This window comes from Pygoscelis adeliae, unplaced genomic scaffold, assembly GCF_000699105.1.
Source record: "Pygoscelis adeliae isolate BGI_AS28 unplaced genomic scaffold, ASM69910v1 Scaffold90, whole genome shotgun sequence".
In the NCBI taxonomy this organism is placed as follows: Eukaryota; Metazoa; Chordata; class Aves; order Sphenisciformes; family Spheniscidae; genus Pygoscelis; species Pygoscelis adeliae.
This window is the reverse complement of record NW_008824000.1, coordinates 98,997-125,209: the sequence shown is the minus strand read 5'-3', so window position 1 is coordinate 125,209 and position 26,213 is coordinate 98,997.

Genomic DNA, 26,213 nt, shown 5'->3' with positions numbered 1-26,213 from the left:
GAGACCTTATCGCTCTCTACAACTACCTGAAAGGAGGTTGTAGCGAGGTGGGTGTTGGTCTCTTCTCCCAAGTAACAAGCAATAGGACGAGAGGAAATTTCCTCAAGTTGAACCAGGGGAGGTTTCAATCGGATATTAGGAAAAATTTCTTCACCAAAAGGGTTATCAAGCACTGGAACAGGCTGCCCAGGGAAGTGTTTGAGTCACCATCCCTGAAGGTATTTAAAAGACGTGTAGATGTGGTGCTTAGGGACATGGTTTAGTGGTGGACTTGGCAGTGCTAGGTTGACGGTTGGACTTAATGATCTTAAAGGTCTTTTCCAACCTAAACAATTCTAAACCTAAAATGATTGTCCTTAAACAATTCAACCTAAATGATTCTATGATTCTATGAAAACTCTCTGCAGTGCAAGCCATGCATAATATTACAGATCATTTTTTGTCTCTTGTCAGAAATCAATCATATTTTTGTCATCATTAAGGAGAAGAGTTGGCTTTTATAAGATAAAGGACAGAAGGAACTTGTCATGAAATGTCCCTACCTAATTAAAATACCCCTACTAATAGGGTCCTATTTTAAATGCTAAAAAACCAGTCTTCCTCATTCTTCAATTGATGTCAATGGCCAACAGAGGAAAAATAAAACATATAAAGAAAATGAAACATTGCAAAAGTATGGACATAAATTCTCACAAGTCTCAAGATTTGTTGTGATGTACATGGCAGAAAAGGGAAGATGAAAATTTTAATGTAGGTGAAATTTATCACTGTATAAAAAAAATCACAGAAATAAACTCCTGCCCTATTATAAACAATGGAAGTTTTATAATTCATGTATTAACCTCAAGAGGTCATGCACCCAAATTTCCCTAAAAATACTGATCTCCTAGAAATCCAAATACCTAGTGTCACTATGTACTTTTGAAGATCATGACATCATCAAATAATCCAGAATGTGCAATTGAACCTCAGGAGGTCTCTAGTCCAACGTCCTGCTCACAGGAGGGCCAGCTCTAAGGTCAGACCTGGATGCTCAAGGCTCTGTCCATTCGGGTCTTAAAAACCATGATGGACAGAGACCACACAGCCTCCCTGGGCAGCCTGTCCCACTGCTGGGCTGTCCACAGGTTGGGGAGGTTTCTCCTTTTAACCAGCTGGAATCTGCCATGTTTCATTTTATGAGAATCGTGTCTCATTCATGTGTCACAAGAAAGAACCTGTCTCCTTCCTCCTGACAACCTTCTCTTGTCTATATACACATATAGGAAAGTGGCTGTGAGAGCCCTTGAAGCTTGCTCACCTCCAGGCTGAACAAGCCCTGTCCCCTCAGCTTCCCCTCATGGGGACTATGCACCCACCCCCCTGAGCATCCCCTCCAGAGGACTCACTCTACAGAGATGATATTTTACTTGTACTGGGGAGCCCAAGGCTGGGTGCAGTACTCCCACATGTGGTCTAATGAGCAGTGAGCAGAAGGGAATAATTGCTCCCACCAGGCTGGCTGACCATGCTCTTGTTCATACAGCCCAGGGAGCTGTTGGCCACCTTTGCTGTCTGGGGCTCAGTTCACTGCCCATCAGGCTCCACAGCCTTTCCCTCAGGGCTGTCCCCAGTCTGTTTGTCCTCAGCCTGTGCCATCACAGGGCTCCTCTGTCTCAGGGGCAGCAATTGGCACTTGTTCTTGCTCAATTTTACAAGGTCTCTGTTGGCCCATTTCTCCAGCCTGTCCAGGACCTTCTGTGCAGCAGCTCTGCCTCCAAGCTTGTCAACTGCTCCCCCTAGTTTGTTGTCATCCTTAAACTTGGAAAGGGTACCTTCTGCTTCCTCCTACAGGTCACTGATAAAGGTATGAAACAGTCCAGCTCCAAGGAGACACCCCAGAGTTGTTCCACTTGTTACTGACCTCCAGGTAGAGCACCAGCCACTAACCACAGTCCGCTGACCTGAATGCACAACCATTTTTTCACTCATTCTGTATTACTCCCCTCCAGATTGTTACTTCCCAACACAGACACAGGCAGGATGCTGGCAGCCTTGCTAAAGTCAAGGTAAACAACTTTTAAGATCTTATCCTTATCCATAGGCTTTTTTCCTCTTATCTCACAGTACAGCAACAAGACATTAGACAAAACTTATTAGCTGTTGTACACAGCCAGAAAAATAATAGAGAAAAGTCTTTCAACAGAATATTTTTTCTGAAACATTAGCAAAATATATTGTTTTTTCACTAGCTAAAGCAGATACCACCTTCTGTTGTTCCTTTGGTTTTGTTAACTTAGGCAGATAGAATTGTAGCCACCACCCGCCTATACCTTTCCGAGTTTTCTGAAAGGAAAAGGCTTTTTTTCCAGGTGATGTTGTTAGTGGCAATATGAAAGCTTGATAAAATTAAGTGATTCACTGAAGAGTATTGAAAAATACTCATCTCTCTAGGCTAAATTTGTTCCTTTAGACAAGGAGGAATCTACTGGGAAAATTTTTTTTCAGATATAACACCAATTACTTTAGTAGAATTTCACCAAAGTGTTACTTAGTCCTAATCATGTTTATGCTACAAATTGTATTTCTTGCCTCTTTCAGAATCTCAATTAGTCAAATGGAAACAAAACAAAGGAAAGTATGACATGAGATGAAGATTTCCATGAAACCAAAGAAACTTTAACTGTAAAGACTATTTTTGCCCACTGAAAGTCAGACCAACTTCCTTTTTTGGCAACTAGATGATCATGAAGCTCCGTCTGCAACATATGTCCAGGACTCCAGTAAGTAAATGACCTATTCTGAGCTGTAATCCAAGGTCTAAGACAGCTGGCTGTGGGGCACCTGAGGCCAATGGATCGAGGCTTAGATTTTACTTAGACACAGAAAATTAGATTACTATCTAAAATACTCTTGCTATCTTGGGAAGAGAATTCTGCTTCCCCTATTCAGTACCATAAATACAAAAGTCAGTGAAAGGAGAGAGCACATAGAATATACTCAGCAAGTAAGCAGAACTGTTTGGATATAAGCAGGCAATTCCTGTTCATGTCTTACATAGCGGTCATCATATGCTGCTTTTGCATACGTCAGGCAAAGACATCAGCAAGACAGAGAGAAAAATGCATCGTTCAGGCTCGCACAGAACATGGAAATGAGCAAAGGTATGTGCACAGTGTGCAAAGCAGGAAGACTTCACAGCACTTTGGGAGGCATCTGCACTCCTTTCTATCTACTTTTTCTACCCTGTGAACAGGAAAAAAGGCAGGCTACATTCAAATGGAAGGAGATAAGGCCTAAATAAAGGAAGTGATGATTTTGCCTTTGACTTCTGAGGAATAGGGAGCACATCATTATTTGTCTTTGCTTCTACAAGCTCTAAAACTTTTTTTTTTTTTAACTTCTGGTTTTCTGTTTCTTTGTGTGGTTTTTTTTTTGGGGGGGGTCTTTTTTAGGGGGTTTTGGTGTTTTGTTTTAGTTTTTTTAACTAAGCTTTTGCTCTAATCTTTTCCAAATCTCTTCTGTTACGCCAGTGAAATAAACTCTTTTCTAATTGCAAATACTTTCTTAAACTGTAGACTTAAAATTCATCTTAATTCTTTAGATATCAGTGATTGTGTTGTCACTTAACCTTTTCAGTCTGACAGTATTTCTGAAATGCTTCAAAAGCCGGAATTAATCTAGCATTACCAGTGTAAGTTATCTTTTTATCTTCTCACTCAGTGTTATCCCTCATTCTGGTAGCCCACAATATGGATGCTGAATAGTCTTCCACAGCATTTTTGCACCTATCAGTTCTGTAACCTACAATGCAACTACTGTTTTAGGCATGAAAGTGTAAAGTTTCTCTGTTTTGTAAATGAAGTGCAAATTTGTGAGGTTTACAATTTCCAGTGGCTATGGTCAAAAACACTGGGCACAGTCTGGTTTCAGAAACATTTGATAAATATGAAGTAATTCTACAAATATAATTCTAGATGCATCCTATGGCAAAAAGGAAGATATAAGCCAGAGTGACCTGTATTCCCATATTCAGTGTATCACTGATAATATTTCAAATTAATTATATGTCTAGGTATATACCCAAAGTAGTGACAAAGAATATGGTATTTCAGGTTAGTTTCCATTCTGACCGGATGCACTGAACAAACTAAGTCTTGAGAATCCAAAGGGAGAGCTGTTTAGGCAATGTTAACCCATTGCCATAAAAGCTTGCAGTAAATGAAAATTTATCTGTAAAATCCTTCTGCTAATCAACAAAATACTCTGCAAGGGCATGTGGAAGGAGAGTGTCTGCTCTTTTAAGAATATCTGCTCAAAGGAGCCATAAACAAGAACATACAGAGACAAACCTGACTGACAGTTGATAAGGGAAGTCATGATAAGAATAAACCCAGCCAGTCGCACTAATTGGTAAGGATATGAGAAGGTTTTGTTTTTCTTCAGTAAGATGGTCTGACTAATGACCTTGCCAAATTGGGATGATAAGGAAAGGGAGGGAAAAGAACACACAGAGATATAAAACCTGACCAATTAGCCTTAAAGACAATAACCAGAAACAAACTTGGTCAGTCACACTAATTGATGGGCTACCAAGAACCTGCAGGCAAACTGGGACTTTGCAACTGATACGGAGGCAAAGCTGAGGGTTCAGGATGTTGGGGGAGCCAGGGGGACTATGCCAGCTGATGAGGCAATGTGCAAGGGAAGGGGATATGGGAGGGGAGTAGACAGAAAAGGGTATAAAAGGGGCATGTAAAATGGGGCCAGTCAGTACACTTGTCTGGCTGAGCCCTGCACCTGATTACCAGTTTGTCCTATCATCTCATTAAATCTTTTCTCAACTCTCTCTACTGCATAATCTCACTCTCTATCTCGTGTGTATGTGTGCTGCCGGGACTCAGTGCCAGATACTGGAGTCAGACTGGGCGGAGTAGGCACCCCCAGCCTGTGGTGTCGGCTACTGGAGCACGTGGGGTCTCAGCATCAGCTACTGGAGTGAGTGGGGGTCTTTAACTTCCAGCCGCAGGGGCTGGAATGGTGTGTGTTCCCAAAACCAGCTACAGGGGGAACTGGTGTGAATGAGGTGAGTGAGGGTCTCTACATGGGCAGCTGGAGACGGGTCACAGCTTGTGTGCCTGGTGCCGGCTGCTGGGGGTTGACAAATGTCTGTATCTTCCCCAAACCAGGTGTGTGTGCACTTGTGTGTGGATAACTTGCTTTCAAACTTGAAGCTGGACTCAATGGCAGGTAGGAGACCCTCAGGTCTGGGCCAGGGTATTAGGTGGGCAGGGGGTCCATGCTCTTGGGAGGACTTGTGAATGTGGGGTGCATGAGAGAGGAATGTGTGAGTGCTGCGTGTTTGCCAGCAAGCATTGAGCTGGACCAGTGGTGAGTTGGGAACCACGAAGCAGGTAAGGGGGCCGGGATGTGGGCAGGGGTGCCGGGCAGACAGAGGGGCCGTGCTGGTACTGGAGGGATCTGCAAGTGTGCGTGTGCTTGTGAAACTGGAGAATGTCATGTTGAACCTGGAGAGTGTCGTGTGTGGGGGGGTTGCGCTTCTAACATTAACACAGACCAATTCATTTTGGTGACTCTAAATAACACCTTAATGACTGTTCCTAACATCCCCAACACACTCAAGAAGTTTGGGTTTAGAGAATATCAGTGTTAATACGTGCTTTCTGCAGAATAAGGCATATTTCTTGCAAAAAAAAAATTCTGGGAAGCACTTTGATATTGTTATAAGAATTAAGGTGAATCACTTTATCTTTCTGAAAGTAAGACAGCATATAGCTGCAGCTGCATTTCTGTTTGTCACAGCTGTACACAAAGATGAAGGATGTATATGCAAACAGATAGTGACTAATATAGGTTTTACTGTGTTCTGCTATATAAAATTATTTTCAGAATGAGTATATAGACTTCTAACTGTCCTTTTGAAATGTTTAGCCTTTTCCTTATTTATAATAATAACAAAATCCTTTAAAACCTGCTTCTATTTTATAGCTTGCGTAAATATTATTAGATAATGAAAGACAATTCTCTTCTTTCATTTCCCCTCCTTCCCATTTGCTGGGGGAAATAAAAGATCCAAAGCTAATAGGTCTCAGTGTTCAGCGGTAACAAAAAGTCCCATATTGAATACATACTATTTACCACTTCAAACAAACTTCTGTTAAAAAAAAGCCAACCAGTGATGAACATTTGGGAAAAACATACATCTACTATGCATTTTATATACAGCATCTCTCACTGCATGTAATTTAACAGTTAGGGCTGTTAAAAAGGCTTAAAAGCTCTAATACCAGCAAAAATCCCTCAAATTCAGCTTGTTATTCCAGTTCCAAGCCTCATTCATTAAAGTTAATAGAAATGTCAACCTTCTTTCAAACAAAAATTTGAAAGGTGCATTTGCTTGCTTTGTAGGGCCAAAGGTAATGAGAGAAGCGACTAAAGAGCAAACAAAAGTAACTCTGTCTTCAAACACTGACAGTGAAAAATGTTAAAGTATTACCCATTTTGAAAGAAGGGAATGATTTTTCTCTTAACATGGCCCCACAATATATTTTTTTTTTTATTTCAGATGCACTCAAACTTTGAGGAATATAGTAGACAACAATACCAATCAAGGAATATCTCCAAGCACCGCAAGAAAAAGCTTTGTCATGTCACACACACACACAAAAAAGCATTTGGGACAAACAATATTTTGAATATTTCATTCAAAGATTTAAAATTTTAATGTCATTACCTTAAAATACTTTTTGGGCTAAAGGAAGATATATTTTTCTCTTAGTTCTGAAGTAGGAAAGCATCTGATCATAGGCAACCCACAGAGGGATCATAATATTACCTGAACTTTCCATACTTGAAAGTATTTTCCTGTTACTCTGAACTGTCTTGCAGAGAGGTTGTAACAGTTAATGAGACACAGTAGATGGAGGAAAAAAAAAAAAAAAGGCAGAAATACAAAACAAAACAGAAATAGCAGTATTTTCTCAGTGGTACCAAGAAAGCACTATGCTTTTCAGATTCTTCCTTCTTGTCTCAGTTCTATATATAATTCAGTTAATGTTTCCACTAGCTCTGATCTCACCTCCTGGCCAACACAAAGTGGAAGTGCCTGAGAGCATTTATTTTTCACATTAAAGACCATATTAACTGCATTAACTAGGCACACCAGAGTGAGGAGAGGAAGGTGGAAGGGGGGAATGAAAGTTTCCAACATCTTTGAATGTGTTACAGCTAAAGAAACCTTGAAGTATTCTGTCCTCTGGCCTTACATCTTTCTGCCTCTTCATCTGTTGTCTCACTGACAGCCTCTTTGAGTCATCACTCTTAGTAGCCTCCTATTATAATGCCCTTCTCTCATTAGGCAGCAGACTGCTTTCCTCTTTGTCAAACTAAAAGTACAACTAAAATTTGTTTAGTCTTTCTTAAAATAAGCTTTTTTAACAACACAACATGGATTTTAACTGTCTAGGGAGATTTCCAGCCTTAGTATTTTTCAAGTAAATATGATTAAAACAACTAAAACATTTTTTTTCCCTGTTGTTTGAGAAATAGAATTTTTTTTTCTTTAAAACAAGAATTCAATCTTACTGCACAGTGTGTTCTTTGCCTTTGACATTTAGCAGCATGAATGATTGATAACTTAGCATTACTTAGGTAGGAGATTAATCTCTATGTAGATTCCAGTGTAGGAAGAAAGAGACATTCAAATTCCATGTCTTTACACCTGAACTGCTGTAAATTAGAAATGTCAAATATGTAATTCATCAATTTAGATGCATTGAAAGAGCTCAGTTTTTCTTTAGAAACACTACCAGAAGGGAAGAGAACTCCTTACGCCCAAACCAAATATAATATATAAATATATAATTTGTATTTTAAATATCTGCAGCATTCCTCATCATCATTGTTGAAAAATGCCCTGCCATTTAAAGAAGAAATTAAATAGAATCTGGGAATAACCATTAGCATCCCATGTAGCATAGGAAATACAGAACATATAATGGTCATAGTATCCAAAACATGGATGGCAATTTTAAAACAATTCCACATTAAGGAATTTTTAGCTGTTGCATGAAAAAAAGTACATTTAACAATATCAGGAAACTGCTTGGAAATTTTTACTTGCATTTGAAGGGGCTGAAATGGAGACACCTCTGTAGGCTATGCCTGTGTCTCAAAACTGCTCAGGCAAAAAAACCACCACCAAAATGCCCACACTATCACAGAGGTAATAATATGCCAGTGTCATGGTTTAACCTCAGTCAGCAACTGAGCACCATGCAGCCGCTCGCTCACTCTGCCCCACCTGGTGGGATGGGGGAGAGAATTGGAAAAGCACAAGTGAGAAAAACTTGAAATTGAAATAAAATTATAATAATAATATGATAATAATACACAAAGCAAGTGATGCACAGTACAATTGCTCACCACCCGCTGACCGATGCCCAGCCAGTCTGGGTCATCTGTTCTGGTTGTGTCCCCTCCCATCTTCTTGTGCACCTCCAGCCTTCTCAGTCGGTAGAGCATGGAAAACTAGAAAGTCCTTGGCTAGTGTAAGCATTACCTAGCAACAACTAAAACATCGTTGCCTTATCAACTTTGTTCTCATCCTAAATCCAAACCACAGCACTGTACCAGCTACTAGGAAGGAAATTAACTCTATCCCTGCCGAAACCAGGAGAGCCAGGCACAATCTACTAGCAGAGGTAATGGTTGCCAAGGATAAGAGTTGACAGGCAGTATGTCAAACTTGGACCTGCACCAAGCTTTCTTGGTTACAGTTACATTTTTATTAAAATTTATTTTCTGCTTTCAGGTGCTCCACCAACTCCAGAGAAGGCCCATGACTGGCGTCACAGACTTCATCTCTTCTCCATCCTTACTCAGGTATTGAGGGACTTCTTCATTAGCAGGATCCCTATTTTGTTCCTTTTTCCCTCTTGGATGATGCAACACACTCAAGAATCAATTGAAGTGAGGTCCTAAATATATACTTCCTGAATATCTCTTCACATAAATAAAATCAATCTTTAAATTAAAAAAGGACAATGGAACTTTCACCTAAATCACAATTTAAAGACTAGTCTGTTCTTTATACAAAACTAGGACAATAGATGAACTATTATGTTACTCTGCAAAAGATGATTATCTAAATTTTATCTTCCACACAGTATAGCGTTGTAGAAAACAATCAAATTAAATTACTTCTAAATTAAAATAAAATAAAATAAGATATAATGTAACATAATGTAATGTAGTGTAATAGAACAGAATAAATGGAGAACAAACTGATTAAAGGAATTCAATTTTCTGATTAAGACTTTGGAAATACACCATAGCTAGAAACGAAACACTTGCACATCTTAGAATGAAAAGCAATCAAACAAAAAGTGATTGTACTTATGTTCTTCAGATGCATTAATCCATATATTAATATACTTCCACACAAAGTGAACATTTTCACAAACAAAAGCTTGTCATCTAGTTATATAAAATTCTGCCTAATAACATCTTTGTAGATGAAAATGTGCTTGCTAAGTGAGCTAGTGTTTAAAATAAAAATCCAAAAGAACTGCTTTGTCGTATCCTTTGAAAGGATGTTTCATGTTTCAAAGCAATCTCTGAGAATAGGAATACTGAATCATAAAGCATTTGTAATGACTCAGAGTATCTTGATGCTTCACGTCATTTTCTTAACTATAAACCTATTTGGAAAGTCTTGCCATAGCATTAGCTGTGATCCACTGAGTTAAGAACATACTGTATTATCTCTTTTGAGAACTGGAATGCATGTTTGGTTACTGCAAGTAATGTGCTCTCATTCCCAAATATGTAATTAAATATAACTAGAACATAACGATCTTCTTTTATACACACACAAAAATTGTGTTAAAAATCATAATTAACTCTGAACAGTCAAGCACCAGAAAATGCCAGAATTATAGTCTACCTTTTAGTGCTTTATGCTTTATGGTGCAAGTTTCACTTCAACAACTGAATACTGTCACCAACATACTGCCCCTAATTAATTCGGTTCCTGAGATGGATGGTATTCACTGACTGGAGCTATTCAGTATCGGGTTTTTGGTTTTTTGTTACTGGTCTGGGTTTTTTTTTGTCATTCACTGTGTGGATCCATGCATTATTTAGTGCACATTATCCAAACTCTGTACTGAATACAGAGTTATTAATTTTGTCATGGGGCTTTCTATGGTTCTCCTACCACTGCATTTATCACCACAATTCCCATCTGAGACAAAAATTACTTGTGATCATTATTAGCCCTATTTAATGCATCAGGAGCTGACATAGAGAAATTAATGCTAAAATTGTTGAACATGTCTATGCATTTGAGCCACCTGATTTTTTTAAAGTTCTCAATAACATAAGAGACTTTCCATGTTCATAACAGAGATCCTAAAATATTTTAATTATTCATGCAGTCCAGGCCCCAAGTTCCATAAACAGATGTGTGGAAGACCTCAGTGACTTGCTGCAGGCACTTTGTTTATGTAATTTTCCTAGCACCACACATAAATTTGCAGCCACAGAATCCAGGCAGTGATCAACCACCATGGCCACAAGAGTTTCTTAAATTCACTACATGACATTTCTGAACAGACTGAACAACACTCTTCCGGCAATGGCCTTATTCACTACAAGCTCCGGTTCATTATCTGTGCATTACTGTGGTGGGTTAACCTTGGCTGGATGCCAGGTGCCCACCAAGCCACTCTATCACTCCCCCTCCTCAGTTAGGCGGGGAAAAAAGTATGATGAAAGGCGCATGGGTCGAGATAAAGACAGGGAGAGATCACTCAGCAATTACCATCACGGGCAAAACAGACTTGACTCGGGGAAATTAATTTAATTTATTGCCAATCAAAATCAGAGGAGGGTAATGAGAAATAAAACCAAATCTTAAAACACCTGTCCCCACCCCTCCCTTCTTCCTAGGCTCAACTTCACTCCTGATTTCTCTACCTCCTCCCCCCAAGTGGCACAGGGTGATGGGGAATGGGGGTTGTGGTCAGTTCATCACACATTGTCTCTCCTGCTCCTTCCTCCTCACATTCTTCCCCTGCCTCAGCGTAGGGTCCCTCCCACGGGAAACAGTCCTCCACCAACTTCTCCAATGTGAGTCCTTTCCACGGGGTGCAGTTCTTCACAAACTGCTCCAGCGTGGGTCCCCCATGGGGTTACAAGTCCTGCCAGCAAACCTGCTCCAGCGTGGGCTCCTCTCTCCATGGGGTCACAGGTCCTGCCAGGAGCCTGCTCCAGTGTGGGCTCTCCATGGGGTCACAGCTTCCTTTGGGCTCCAGCATGGGGTCCTCCACGGGCTGCAGGTGGATATCTGCTCCAACGTTAACCTCCATGGGCTGCAGGGGACAACTTACCTCACCATGGTCTTCTCCACAGGCTGCAAGGGAATCTCTGCTCCAGCGCCTCGAGCACCTCCTCCTCCTCCTTCTTCACAGACTTTGGTATCTGCAGGGCTGTTTCTTTCACATATTCTCACCCTCCTCCGGCTGCTGTTGAGCAGCATTTTTTTCCCCTTCTTAAATGTTATCACAGAGGTGCTACCACCATCGTTGATTGGCTTGGCCTTGGCCAGCGGTGGGGTCCATCTTGGAGCCGGCTGGCACTGGCTCTATTGGACATGGGGGAAGCTTCTGGCAGCTTCTCACAGAAACCACTCCTGTAGCCCCCCTTGCTACCAAAACCTTGCCATGCCAACACGATACAATTAGTTATTCAACCACAGTATGAGATGTGGATTCGAAGGTGAACAAGTAACGTGACAGACACCTGCTTTCAATGTCTGTATTTGGTGTATATGAAGCTGGACAGCTGAGAGAAAAAACGAAAAGGAAGGCCACAACCAAAGCCTGTGGTCTGCTATACTGCCTGCTCGCTGTATATTGCTGTGGTTTGCTCCTTTCAGTGCCTGCTGGCTTTCTGGCACTAGTGCACACATATACATTGTTGCAGACTAGCAAAGTCTTTTTTCTTCCAATTGCATTCACTGCCCATCAGCTCACGTAGGTTCACTGATTTCTACCCAGATGTTCATGCGGGGTGGTGACTTCTGTTGCTTCACCGAGCACTGCACAAAAGGTTCTTCATCGGTCCTTTATTTCGCTAGAAGGAACCATACTACCAGTCATGACCAAGTTTGTAAATTATGGCAGCCACAAAAATAATTAAACAGCACAATGTTATTGGAAACATAGGAACATAATTACCCTAAAGAGCTTACCATATCTACAGCTAACCTGATGTGAGGAACTAGGAAGGTTATCTATAGGTTGGACATTTTTAGCATCTGCACGTCTGATTGTTATACAATTAAATTTTCATAGAACATCAGTTGTAAGTGGAATAATGTTATAATCAGATTCACTGATAAGTCACTCATAGTCAGAGAAGAGATTATAATACAAGTGGACATCTAAGCCAACATTATCACAGGTAGTTTGAAGACTCTGTGTCCCTCTGAATCAGGTAATTTAGAAAACTCTTACAAAGCAAAATTGGTTCCAATAATATTACCACCTACGTATTTTCACAAATAGGAAATTAAGCATCTGAGCTTTCTTCAACAAATTTATGACATTTATAGACCAAACACTGTATTCAGATGTTGCTAAAGACAATATAAATTGGTAAATAGTAAGATAGCACATATACTATAAAGAAACAGTATCTGAAATTACATTTAAGGGAGATGGCCCTTAGTTCTTAGACAAAATATATGACTCCAGAAATTTGCCATGAAAAATGATGATTTATTTCCATACATAGACATACAAATTACAAAATTATTCTTTACTGTTTTCCACTTGAACCACAGGAACTGCTTTAGTTTTACTATAAAAATAATACAATAGCAATTCAATTAATGAAAATATAATTTATCTTGTGCACTTAGAATCTAGCACAGCCCCTTTCAGCTCTCTGATGAGAACATCTTGTACAGAAAATATTTTTTAAAGTCCTAAGTCTGGGAGTTTGAGAAGCTTAATCTGCCTCTCTACCAGTAGTAAATCTTGTTTAATCTTTGCTAAAACCATTTTGAAAAGATTATAGACAGATAGAATCTTAAAGAACAGGATTTGACAAACTGGAAGAAGAAAATTTCTCATACTGCTGGAATAGTAACATAGGTTACTCGAGGTGGACATGGAAAGGTTTAATGATTTGATGAAATGGCTTTAATCGTTTGATGAAGTAGTTTAACAAACATTTGCTAGAGGTAGTTGGTTATGCTTGATCCTGCCTTGGAAAGCTAGGAAATACAGTATTTTCTTGTCCATGCTCTTGCAGTTCTGTGATGGAAAAGGATCTGGAGAGCTTTTTCAGGAAAGACACTTCAGCTCCAGTATTTGATTCAAATACTTTGAATCAAACCTATCAAAGTCATTACCAAATCCTGAACACTTAAATGTTTAATGAGTTTTTATTTTTGTTTACTATTTATCTTTTGTAGCCAGACTAAATAGAATCTTGATTTGCTATGTTCACTAAGCTAGTATAACCTGAAAATCACTCTGCTGCAGAATATGAAGTTCAGTTCAACCTGCTCAAGTATGATGAACTAGTAAATGGGACTAATGCACTTTGAAGATACAGGAAGAATAATGTAAGAGTAGGGTGCTAGGTTTCTTGATTCAGACATAGGTTTAATGTGTGATGTGATCTGATCCCATTTGTGTGATGGGAGATGCCCGTGCAGAAATCAAATGTCAGATGTGTGACATCAGTATTTAAATGTATTCTTAAGCTGCTGTTCCATATCTGAACTATTTCACAGAAAGAGGAGAATTACAAAGCACTGAAATATGCTATATAAAGAAGGTTTTAATTGAGCAAGAGAGACCTTATGTATCACAATAAACAGCTTAGGTCGGTTTTCAGAGAACATGAGAAGACAAATTAAACTGAGCTTGAGGTAGCACATGTTTTTCTCCTGTAGTTATTTTTATTTGAAAGAAGCTGAGAAGACAAAAGCTGCTTTCTGGTTTATAAAAAAAATTCAAATCAGTGTTTGAAAAATTCAGCACATGATTTAAAGTGCACCTAAAAGGAGATATGCAGAGAATAACATATGAAAGGCCAAAAGCTCATTAGCTACTCTTAATAAGTACGTCATAATTTATTTCAGTATTTACAGAAGAGAGATTAACTCCCAGACCAAGCTATTTAATTAAAAAAGAGAGTCTGATCTACTAAGTTATAACAATATACTTGCCCATCTTACACATCAAACTTGAAATGTTAAAAGCCTGACAAAGTAATACTTAGGTAGTAATATACCGTTGCATGCACAAGAAAAAAAACATCAAGCACAAACACGAAAAAATAGCAATTTATACTGACAACTATTTAATTTACCTCAAAAACTGTAACAGCTGGAAATCTATAAAAGTCATCACACCACAGCAATGCCACGATCATATGTCCTGTAAGCTGACTGGGGAAAACTACAATACCCAAGTCATTACACACAGATGAGAGAGGAGAGGATGATGAAAATTCCATTTCTCAGATCACACTGACCAAAGAATGGGAGAATTTGTATCCAGGCCAGCAGGTTCATACAGAAAGCAGCAGTGCCAAAGCCTCCAAGGGAACATTCTCAGAAGTCAAAATTAAGAGCACACTTCTGAAAAGTGTAGCTTTATCTCTGAGATGCTTCTATTTGCAACATCACCGAGCACCTGGCTAAAACAGCAGCACCACCAATCTGCAGTGAAAGCTGCTAGCAGCTGGGTTCTGAGAAAACCAGCCAGATACAACACGAGACTGAAAAACAAAACAACAAAACAGTCCATCTGACTAATTAAATAACTGTAATATACTTGGAAAGCCATTCAATACTTGCATATTTTTTAAAAAAAAGCTTAAAAATGTTTTAGAAAGCTTAGATTCATTAAAAGGGGGGGTTATGCAGATAGGTCCTGATTTACTGCTGACGTGAAGTGACACAGCAGCGCCTGCTTGTTTCATTTGTGAACTGAAATGGCTAGAAGAGGCTAGACCCACAGAACTCCATACAGGCTATGGGCTGCTGCGTTAAGCTGAATGCCTTACAGCCTCCGATCGCAAACCTGCCAAGCAGGCAGCTGGCAGCATGGAGCCACAGCTCTCTTTGGGGAAAAGGGGACACAGGGGAGCACCAAGTCTCAGCTCTGACACAGGGAGGACGTGTACACAGCATACTGAATCTAAAGGCTGGCCTCCTGACTTTTAGGAGTAACCGAAGGGACTTCAGCATGCCCCCAAGCATGCAGAGTCTCCAATCCTGTAACAGTGTCCTGAAGGGGCATCTAAATTGTGTGTAATGTGTAGGAGGAGTTTACAGTATCAAACAGAAAACACCGCACTGAGCAGGGAGCTGAGTAGCAGACATGCCTGAGAAAGAGATGTTATGAATCAAAGTAAATCAAGATGTTTATGATTTAGTCTGGTCTGGAGAGCAATTTCTCCCTCCAGTTGGGATCCATACTATCTCACCTGAAGGGTTAGCCATGTAAAGACCCCTCCTCCACCTCCGATTTTTTTTACAGTCCTTAAATATGAATTGCTGTTCAGCATTGCTGCCCCTATTTTATCCAAAAATTCAGCAGCTGAAAAAAGTATTGCACATCTGTTTTTAACTTCATACATTAAAAAAAAAAAACCTCTAAAATGCTTGAAGAAAATCTTTAATGCTGTGCCTCTTATCAAAAGCAAAGGCTCTTTCAAGATGTACTAGTTGAATTCAACTGTGAAATTCTGAACCATCATCATTTCTCATCTTCTGAATCCATTTGAACACAATTTCTAAACATCCAGTTTGGTACTGTGTATTTACAGGGCTGTTAATGACTCTCATTGATTGTATTTTTTGCTATGTGAACTCCAAAACAAATGGAAATTCGTATTCATATTTAACAGAATTCTTTCCAACCAAAACCAATAGTCTTGTTTTTATATCAATGTCCTGTGGCAAATGGAGCTGGAATTTATTAACATCACCCCAAATACTTCAACATACATGCAACATCCATTTAATATAGTGTGGTTTAAGATTGTCCATGTTAATTTTATAATTTATTATCCTGTGTTTCTTGCAGAGACCTTGTTAACAGACAGAGAAATGATCTTATTGAGATGGAGGGTAATTTACCTCTAGGAAAGTATATCTAGTGATTTTCACAGCACACTGCAGGCTAAGATCCTTATCTCTTTCCTAATAAAACCCTGACAGTTTTACTTTAGGAATTATGAAAATACATAGGATATATCTGCAATGCATCTACTAGCAAAAAAATGATAGAGGACCCTTTGGCCACAGCAGAACTGATATTTGTGAAGACAGCTTACTGCACATGCATGGGCAGGATACTGGATGAGGGCATGGAGATGGGAAGACCCTACAAGACCTACCCAAGTTGTTCTTTTCTTTATTTCTGTTCTTTAGTTATAATCCTGGAGCAGTGCTGAGTCAAAGCATGAAGGAATATGAATAGGAACATACACAATGAACAGGAATGTAAAAATTAGCTTTTACATCATAGTGCGTTCTCCCATGGTTTTCTCTCTCCATATCAAAGCCTCAAAAGGATATGTTCCTTCACCTTTTCTTCCCTTCCCTGTTTTCTGCAGAGGGGAAATGTGCTTGCCACAGACATTTCAGGTGGAAACCACCTGTATGATCTGTGCTCAACTGAGTTTACCAGTGACCAATACCTATTTGAAAAGAAAGTAGGAGTCCACAACTAGAGGAACTGTTTCCAAATAGACCCTCTCATATGTTAACTTTGGAAGAGGCATCTTAAGCTTCGTAGGTTACTCAAGACAAGCTTTTCATTAGTACCTCATCTCTAGTACAATTCCAATTTGTATATATTCCAAAATATACATTTTCTGAAGGCAATTATTGCCTAAACAACATGATAAACTGAACATTCAAATTGACCTGCTACATGTGAATATACTGCTATTGAGGATGCATTTGTACCTATAGTAGGACAACTTCTATATTTTCCCTTCTGCTAGGGAATATTATCTGTTGCAATAGGACAGCATTTACAGTCCTGTGTCTAATGTTCCCAGGTGTGTTCCTGATACTTTTAAAGAAAATAGGTTTTGTTCTCTCAGTTCATATCTAGTGGATTTTGGGCTACATCAATCTTATTCAAGTGAAAGTTGAAGTCCTAAATTAAATGTACTTTTTGGAGCTCAACCAAGTCTCTAGTGAACAGTAGTTCTTCCCAGAAAACTGCTACACACAAATCACCATAATTCATTGGGAAAAAAGAAATGTTGTTATTGAATGAGATGTTCTAAATGAATGGTGAATCTGAACTTCTTTTAGCCTCTAGAATAAATGGACGGTCACCTCAATGTTCATGTTATTGTCAATATAATAGGGGAGACTGCCTTTAAAAGTATGTAAATTAGATTTTATAGTCCGTTAAAAGCAAGAGGTATAAACTGGTTTGGTTTTGTATGTAATTTTTATTTCTCTTCCATCAAAAATATAAGCTACAGTATAATTTTTGGTTGACCTGAGAGCTTTGATATTATTTTTATTAGCATTATGGTTTTATTTGTTTAATAGAGCTTTGAGGTTGGACTTATTTCCAGATCATAAGCTTTCCCAGGAGAGCAGATAATCCAAGCTTTGGTATTTTGTTCACAAACACAAAGATAAAACACTGGATCCCACTGTATCCATTCAATATAAAGAAATATGTATTTTGTGACTACTTCTGGATCCAACTGAAAATAGGCAAATGTAATGGTTCTTTATTAGACTTGGTAGACAATTTTAAAAAATATGAAATCCAGCCATCAAAAAGTATAGTTCCAAAAGGCCCCTGAATATGTAAAGACAAATGATAGACGAATACAGATATGCAAAAGCAATCAAGTGCTGTGTGCCTGACAAGATGTCCCAGTCTTTATTGTCTTTTTGATTTCCACATGTGCTCCTAGCTCATGTGATGAGGGAATCAGACACTCTGTGATTACATGTAGGAATGTGAGCCCTTCCTAAAGTCTAAGGGCAGAGTCCCTTCAGGTCTTCTCTTTACAGCCTTCAGAGTTTACTGCTACATGTATATTTCAGTGCAGCTGGCCACAGTCTTCCCACTTGGTTGGATGCCTCAGATGATGTCCATCTGATTTTATATGCCAAGAGAAAGTCCAAATCGCTACAAAGGCACAAACTAGTGTTCAGGGCTACTGCATTGCTGGAAACACACACCCTTTTGGACCTCTAGCATCTAGCTAGGATGGGATGCATCTAGCTTTCTCTCTGCTGGAGGTGACCTTGGTCATTGCCATAGTTTTTTGACTGTTGGCAGAAAGCTCTAATCAAGTCAGTAGGCTTCTAATGCAGAATTTTAGCTTAAAAATCTTACTGCTGACACAACATGTGCTGACCTAGATTATGAAAATGGTCTGTATAACAATATTACATTGTACTACATACCGCATTAGAGATATAAGGTGCATATTGGAATTTTTAAGTTAATAACTTCAAGAGTTAAATCTTTAAGAGTTTAAGCATAAAAGTTTTTCTATATGCTGCTAATCTTACAAGGTTAGTGTACTGTTTTAGTGTGTTATCCAAAGACCTTTGCAGAAAGCTCCTACACAGCAGATCAGACCTTGTAACTTTTGTTAATACAGTTGTTGGGAAGGAGTGGAACAAAGCAATGATGTGTACTGTTCAGTACAAGGAGCATGCCAGGAACAACAGTGAAGTAAGAGAATTCCCTCCCTTCCCTCTTCTTTGGCCATAAACAACATACATGTTACTTTCAGCTGTATTTTGACAAGAAATCTGGACATAACCGATCAAATTAGAGAAAAATCGCTCTAATCTGGGAGGAAAGTAACTTACAACAAGGAAGAACAGGTAAAGGGAATTCAAAGTTGCTGACTGGAGAGGAGGTGAACTTTTGTGATGGCCTCAACTGAGTGTCATCATTAGTGAGTTCAAATAGTAACATTTGTGACCTTTTTCTCATATGCAGAGAGTGATATGTTCTGCTTTACTGTAAGGGCATTTAAGACATCCCCTTTTGAAAGAGACTGATCAAGAGCTGTCAAGACACGCACGTTGGTCCTTGTTTTTCTTGCATCTTCTGTAACCCAGAATGTCTGTGCATAGATTTATGAATTTTTCACTGCCACAAATAATGTTCCAGCTGTCGAAATGTAAATAGTGATACATGGTAACAATACATATGTGTGTGTGCATGTGTGTATATATATTTATAAATAAAAAGATATAGAGTACTGGATATCTAAACCTTTAAAACACTAAGGGATACTTTAAGATCAGTGGTTAATGAAGTTGGTCATTGGCAGATGTTTATGTCTAGATGAACAGATATCTCTGATCCATCTTCACTGCATGAAAAGGCTCATTTAGTTTCAGTAAAGTTAGTGGGAAAACCCTCATTCTGACAGTAAGGTTAAGAACATGTCATTGCGGATGTACTCTCAAAAAGATGCACTTGGCACAAACACTTTCTCTGAAAATGTGTGTGGGTCCAGAAAAAATATAGATCAGATGGCAGGCTTCACAGAATGAACAACTGAATTTAATTAAAATCTATGTCATCTGCATTCAGTTTACCACTGATAGCCACCTCTGAACAACAACACAAAAAAAACCCAACAAAAAACTGATTTCACCAGAATGTTGGAGAACGTTTGCTGGACTGTGTTATATAGTACTTACTGGAAGACTTGTACTTGCTGTCAGTGTGAAAGCTTTTCTGTACTTTGGGCAAATATTATACTACTACAGATGAAAATTATAACTAGTGTTGGATAATTTTGTGTAAGAAGTGATTGCTTGATTTGTAGAGCTGGCTGAGAGCATCTGTGATGCTACCCTTTATTATACACAAGCTGGATTTCAATAATATGCACGTAGCTTGGAAAACTTTTGTGAACAGAACAACAGTTCCTGTAAATTTCATATATTGTATGATTGACAGACATTTTTTATCCAACAGAGTAATTCAGTTTCATCACTGTAGCTGACTAACATTTTGACTAACAAATATTGCCAGATGCTAAACAATTTGTCTGAAAAGGACAAAGTGAAAAACAAGGATTCCCTGTGCTGTAAAGTTAGCCAAATTTAAGGGAGTGGGAGTGGATCCTTTTAATTGCTATGACTACACCTATTCCAAACAACTTCAATTTGGGGTGTGTGTGGTGTTCATATTTTCATAGGATATCATAGTCAGTGTGGTGATTATGAGTGCTGCTGGACTTGTCTCCAAGCAGCTCTGAGGATTTAATGAAATAATACCAAAAATTTCATAATCAGAGCATTTAATGGATTATATATGACAAAGAATGTTAGCATGTATGAGGGTTTATACAGACAAGTTCCATTCAGTGAGAAATACTGAGAGGCTGTTTCAGAAGGAGACTAATAGTTCAGAAAGCCAAAGAAAACATGAACAGGGCAACTAAAAGTAGCAACAAGAAGACTGCTTGCTGACTTAAAAAAATGGAAATTTGCTACAGTAAAAGAAAATTCTCCACAAGTGGATTGCCTAGTACAATTTTAATATCTTTAGTATGACCTATTTGTAAAGCTACAATAAGTAAAAATGATGCATGAGAGTTAGTAGCATTATTTTTGTATTAGGATTTTTGTATTTTTGTTTCAGGATTATTGATCATTCAGAACTTAGTGATATTGAATATAACCTATTATGATCTAAGAAGAATTCCAGTGGACAGCAATTTTTTTTATTATTATTTTTAAAAACATTTTCAGGATTTCCTGTGGAGTACCAATTCAAAGTAAATAACAAGAAGAAAAAGTAAACACTGAAACTTTTAATACAAGACATGCTTCTGAGAACCCTATATTCACTGAATGAAATAAAAATATCTTAGTAAGGGGATAATGGCAACCTGGAGTATTCCTGGCTTAATAATGTTCTAATAAACATTTTTTAGCTGCCTTCTTAGCTTTGGACAGTAAATTATTTATTTCCCTCAAAGGTTTTCTTGTTTCTCAACCATTAATGTAAGTTTTATTTTAATTCTTCAGCATTGATTTTGTTTTATTTCTAGGTTTTATTTCTAGTGAACCTAGAAATAAATTCAATTTCCATTTGTAGAATTGATAGTAACTGCTATCCATTTCTCTTTTTAGTAAATATGTAGGTTTTTGTATTAACAATGAGAATGTTTAGTCACAGGAACAGCTGCCAAGGGGAGTGACAGATTCTTCATCTCATCAAACAAAAATTTTATGACATAAAATATTAAAGGCACAGTCCAGTTTCACTGTAGATAAAAACTAAAGATCTGCAATCACAGAAGCTTGTGCTGCTTCTTTGCCCTAAACTTTACAAAAAAGTATCAAAGATGCTGTAGTTCCACACCGTAAGTCAAGGGCTTGATTCTTGTGGGTCCCTTCTTATACCTCACATGAAGTAGATTCACTCAAGTCATGTAAAATTGGAGAAAAACTACAATGAAAGCCTTCCCTTCCCCATTTTTTTCTAAATATTTAAGTCACAAACATAACAACTCAGCAGATTAACATTTTTAAAAAGAAGAGCCTAGAAGTAAAGAAAGAAGATGAAGCCTCTCTATATAAATTCATATATTATACACAAAATACACTAATTTCAAATGAGAAGTTTTCATATGGAAGCTATGAAAAATGTATAGTTGTGTCAATGGAGTTCATACAGTTTTCCCAAGGTCCTATCGTCATAAGAAAATGTATGTTGCTTAACTTGAAACATGACCTTTACATGCTTCCTCCACTTTGTGATACTTTTGTTCATGGGAGTACTCTGTCAGACTTAAACTGCTGGAGAGCTTACCTCTTTTCAGCTGACCACTTACTGCACAATTTGGACTCTCCAATGTGGTCTGAATAATCTAAAGAATCCTGAGATGAGGAAAAAAAAAAATATTTCATTGGTTATCATTGAAAAAATATGTTTTGAAAACAAGGTTCCCAACAGAAAAGTAACGTAATTGTTAGCCAAGAAACAGGTATCTCAGTTCCATAATACAGTAACTAGCAAATGATTAAGAGATGAATATGGGATATTTAGCATCATAAACCAAGCTATAAAATTGATTAATACAATATTCCCAAAATACTTTTATAAATAAATCACATAGACAGTACTGAAATAATGATTAAATTCCTGCTTAACTCACAATATCACTAAAGATTAAGCATCATGTTTGAAATAGTTAACTTATAAATTGCACCTGGATATAAAAAGGTTTTTCGTAGCTGCTTTTTATTTTGTTTCTTATGGGCTGCATATACAAAGACTAGATGATTTTTTTTTTTTTTTTTTTTTTTTTTACAGTAAAGCTGAGCCTTTGATAAACTACTTAGACATAAACATACCATGGTCTTCCTGCAATCCTTAAAAAAAAGAATGAAACCATTAGTAAGACCTGTGAGTTTTAAAATCCCCCAGTCATAATGACAACATCGTCTTGAAGATGAAAAGTTTTAATGTGGAAGACTCCCAGCAGCCCAGAAGTGGATGCCTCATCCCTGGAAGTGTTCGAGGCCAGCTTGGATGAGGCTTTGGGTAGCCTGGTCTAGCGGAAGGTCTCCCTGCCTATGGCAGGGTGCTGGAACTAGATGATCTTTAAGGTCCCTTCCAACTCAAACCGTTCTATGATTCTGTGATCCTATGAGTTGCGGACAGGGTCAGGAGAGAAAGAGCAACTGGCCACACTGCCCCCAGGTGACTCCCTTTGATACCGAAATACTAAGGAGATATATGGTTTTCTTTGTCAAAGCAAAGTAGCTAAATGTTCTGCAGACTGGACATTCCATAGATAAAAGGAATCCTTGAAGCTCTGTGTACAGGGGTGGAATGGATAAGGAAGTTATGCTGAAATCAGCTACTGCAACTAGGAGAAAAGACTGAGTTCAATTAGTGAACACAGTGAAGAAGACAGTCGACGACCACCAGAGGACCCTGGAAGACCACCAATGAACATAAGAGCGCATGCGTTAAAGACTTTTGCATATGTTAATGAGTTCCAAGAAATAACATGATATGCTAATAATTTCTTAGAAATTTAATGAATATGTATATTCTGATTGTACATAACTCCCTTAGTCGAGCAGTCTGGCGCGCACACTAGGTGGAGCGATCCCCTGTGCGCCCGGCGCCACAATAAAGAATGCCTGCTTTCTAAAACTCCAAATTGAGTCTTAGAGAGTTCTTCATCTGCCGACTTATGGTAGGTAACACCTTTGTCACCGACCTGAGTTACAGTTGTTTGAAGACATAAATGATATCTCTACTTTAATAAGAGTAAGTTTAGCCTGAAGAATAGTACAGGTTTATTAAGTTTAATCACCTATGCTTAATGTTTATCAAAGTTACACTCAATGGAAAAATATATAGTAGCAATGTGAAGTATGTCATTTACATAGTAGTAACTGCTGAGACTTAATGATTTTGTGTTTTGCTATCTGTCCATGTGTGTCATAGAAGTCAAGACCAATATTTACGCACCAAATATATCATCTGCTCTCATTTAGATTATGTACCCTGCCTCCTTAATTTTTAATTCACTGTATATGCATATTTGACTGAAAAATTAATTTCTGCTTTAAATTACATATTCATAATCAGATTATTTCAGGATTATTTAATCCAACACGAAAACAAAGCAAAGATTTATTGAAGGGAAAAGGGGAAAAAATTGTAATGTTTGAAGTAGAAAATCATAGTTGAAAGAAGTGAAATCCAAGTTGACTTCTAAACCTTGATGAGAAGAAATATATTTTTTATTTCTAAATATCTAAACACATCTAAACAAATCTGTTATAACAGATTCCTCTGAGAAGCTTTTGCTAATATACTGTTCCAGATGGCAGGTTCCTAATAAGCTTAAAAGCTTCGTGGATAAACCCCTGGACATTAGAACTGATAAATAAATTGCTCTAAAACAAAGAAGAAGAATAAAAAACTTAGAGTTGCAGAGGTCAGTTAGTACTCTGAACTCTGAGGTTTTAATCTCTCTAAAGCATACAGATAAGAAGACCATCTGCATACTAATTCAATTTAGAGATGGCTGTGCAAAACTAATTCCTCGCTAGAGGCAGAAAAAAGTTTCAGTTTTCTATCTATGAACTGACTTGCTTATAACAAATAAAATTTTGTTCTGTAAAACAAAACAAACACAGAAAAAAACCCTGTATGAGAGTGTTTGAAAAGAGTAATGAATGAAGAAAATTAAGTAAAAAGATCACTTTTCAATTTCTAGAATAACAAATTACTTTAATAGACAGGATAAAAGCAAGAAAATAAATCTTTTAAGTGAACAGTAATCTGAAAAACTGATACTTAAAGAAAAAGCCAATACATTTGCACTTCAAATTTCCTGCAGATAAATATACCAAGAGCTAGCTACGATGGGAGAGAGAGATCCTACCAACCAGTACTTTCATATATCTTTCTTCTATAACACTTTGACACTGTCTCAGTAGCATGCTTGAAGGTAATCAGTAAAGATGCATCTAGCTAATTTATCATAAAGACAATATAAAGATATTTAAAAAAACAAAAGAAAAACCAAAACAAACCAAAACCTTCTGAAGGTAATTAACAAACATGAATTGTCAACTGGGCTGTCATTCCAAGAGAGATCTGCAGAAGGTCAAGTTGAGCAACCCCAGTGCCAGCACTGTCTCACATGTTGATGGTGCAGATGACGGAATAAGGAATACACTGTGAAAGTTTTCTGAGGACACTAAGACAAAAAGAAGTGAAAACAGTGTGGTGAATGAGAGCAGAATTTGAAATTTTATTGGTGAAACAGTAATATCTCAAAAGTCAGCATGAAACTGAAGTAGCTGCAGACTTCTACGTGAATAAATCTTAAAGATCCTCAGAGTCATTTTTCCATGTATTGTTACAAATCTAAACTTCTGGCAGAACTCTGCATGGAAAATGATGGGAAACAAAATACAGCTTACACAGTTTGCAGTGTTTTGGAGAAACTAGGAGCCCCCTCCCTTCTTGATAAGACATTTGTTCACTTTATCAGATAGCATAATTGTGAGATTTATCTCAAATAAGAACTATCTTTTCAAACGTTTATTCTCACTGAATATGTCTATTCCACAGATTTCCCTAGAAAGTCCGCTGGAACACTACCAAAACACGGGAGGAAATTGGCCTACTTTTTGTTGAATAACTGAAGAAGCAGGTTGTATTAAGTCTATACTGAGAAAACTCTCAACCTTCAAAATAGTCTCAGAAATTTTCAGTTTTAGTCTGGGCCATGCTTAAATTACATTTCAGTCCTTTAGCACTTACAATTAAGACTTCCACAGTTTAATTTGTATTTACTATTTTTCATGAGATTATGATTGTTTCCTTAATTATATGGTGATTAAAAACCACATCCCCATTTATCATATAATCAAGATTAACATGTATGCCCACAAATGATGACTACAGCAATTTCACAGATTTAATGAAGGTAGATATTAGAAGTGTTTAAGCATTAAAGAAAATGGCATATTTATTCCAAACATTTAACTATTTGTAGATTTGTCTGTCCTTACCCACAACAAATAATATTTTTATGATATAATTAACCAAACTGGGACTATAAACAATTCTGATGCACAAAGTCCTGTGAAAAGTAACACATCTGCTAAAATAAAACAAATAGGATAAAGAATGAGAACTTAGGAATTAGAACATGTTCTTTATCTTTAGTTTGTTACAATAATAACTCAGATTAAGTTTATCTAATCGATGACTACAGTTATTTTCCTTGAAAACAAATAATAAATTAACTAATAAAAACATTTGTTAACAGCTAAAATTATTCATAAATAACCTCTAACAGTCCAGAACTCTTCTTTCAAACACAAGCTGGAAAAGCATGAATTTGGGCTTCATGGTTTCATCATATCACTGAGGTGAAACAGATTTAAAAAAGCTTTTCAAAAAATCTTAAAATAATGAGGAATCTCTAAGAATTTTTCCCCATAGAAAACATAGGCTAAAGTAGGTTCACTTTCTTAATGTGTGATAAAATTGGGGGGGGGTGTTAAGAAAAGAACAGGTTTTTCCATTAAACTTGTACCTTAGATACCAAACTTATACATAAAATTCAAATTCAAGGAATAGATGAGTCTCATTAGGTTTTACTTGAAATAAAAATAA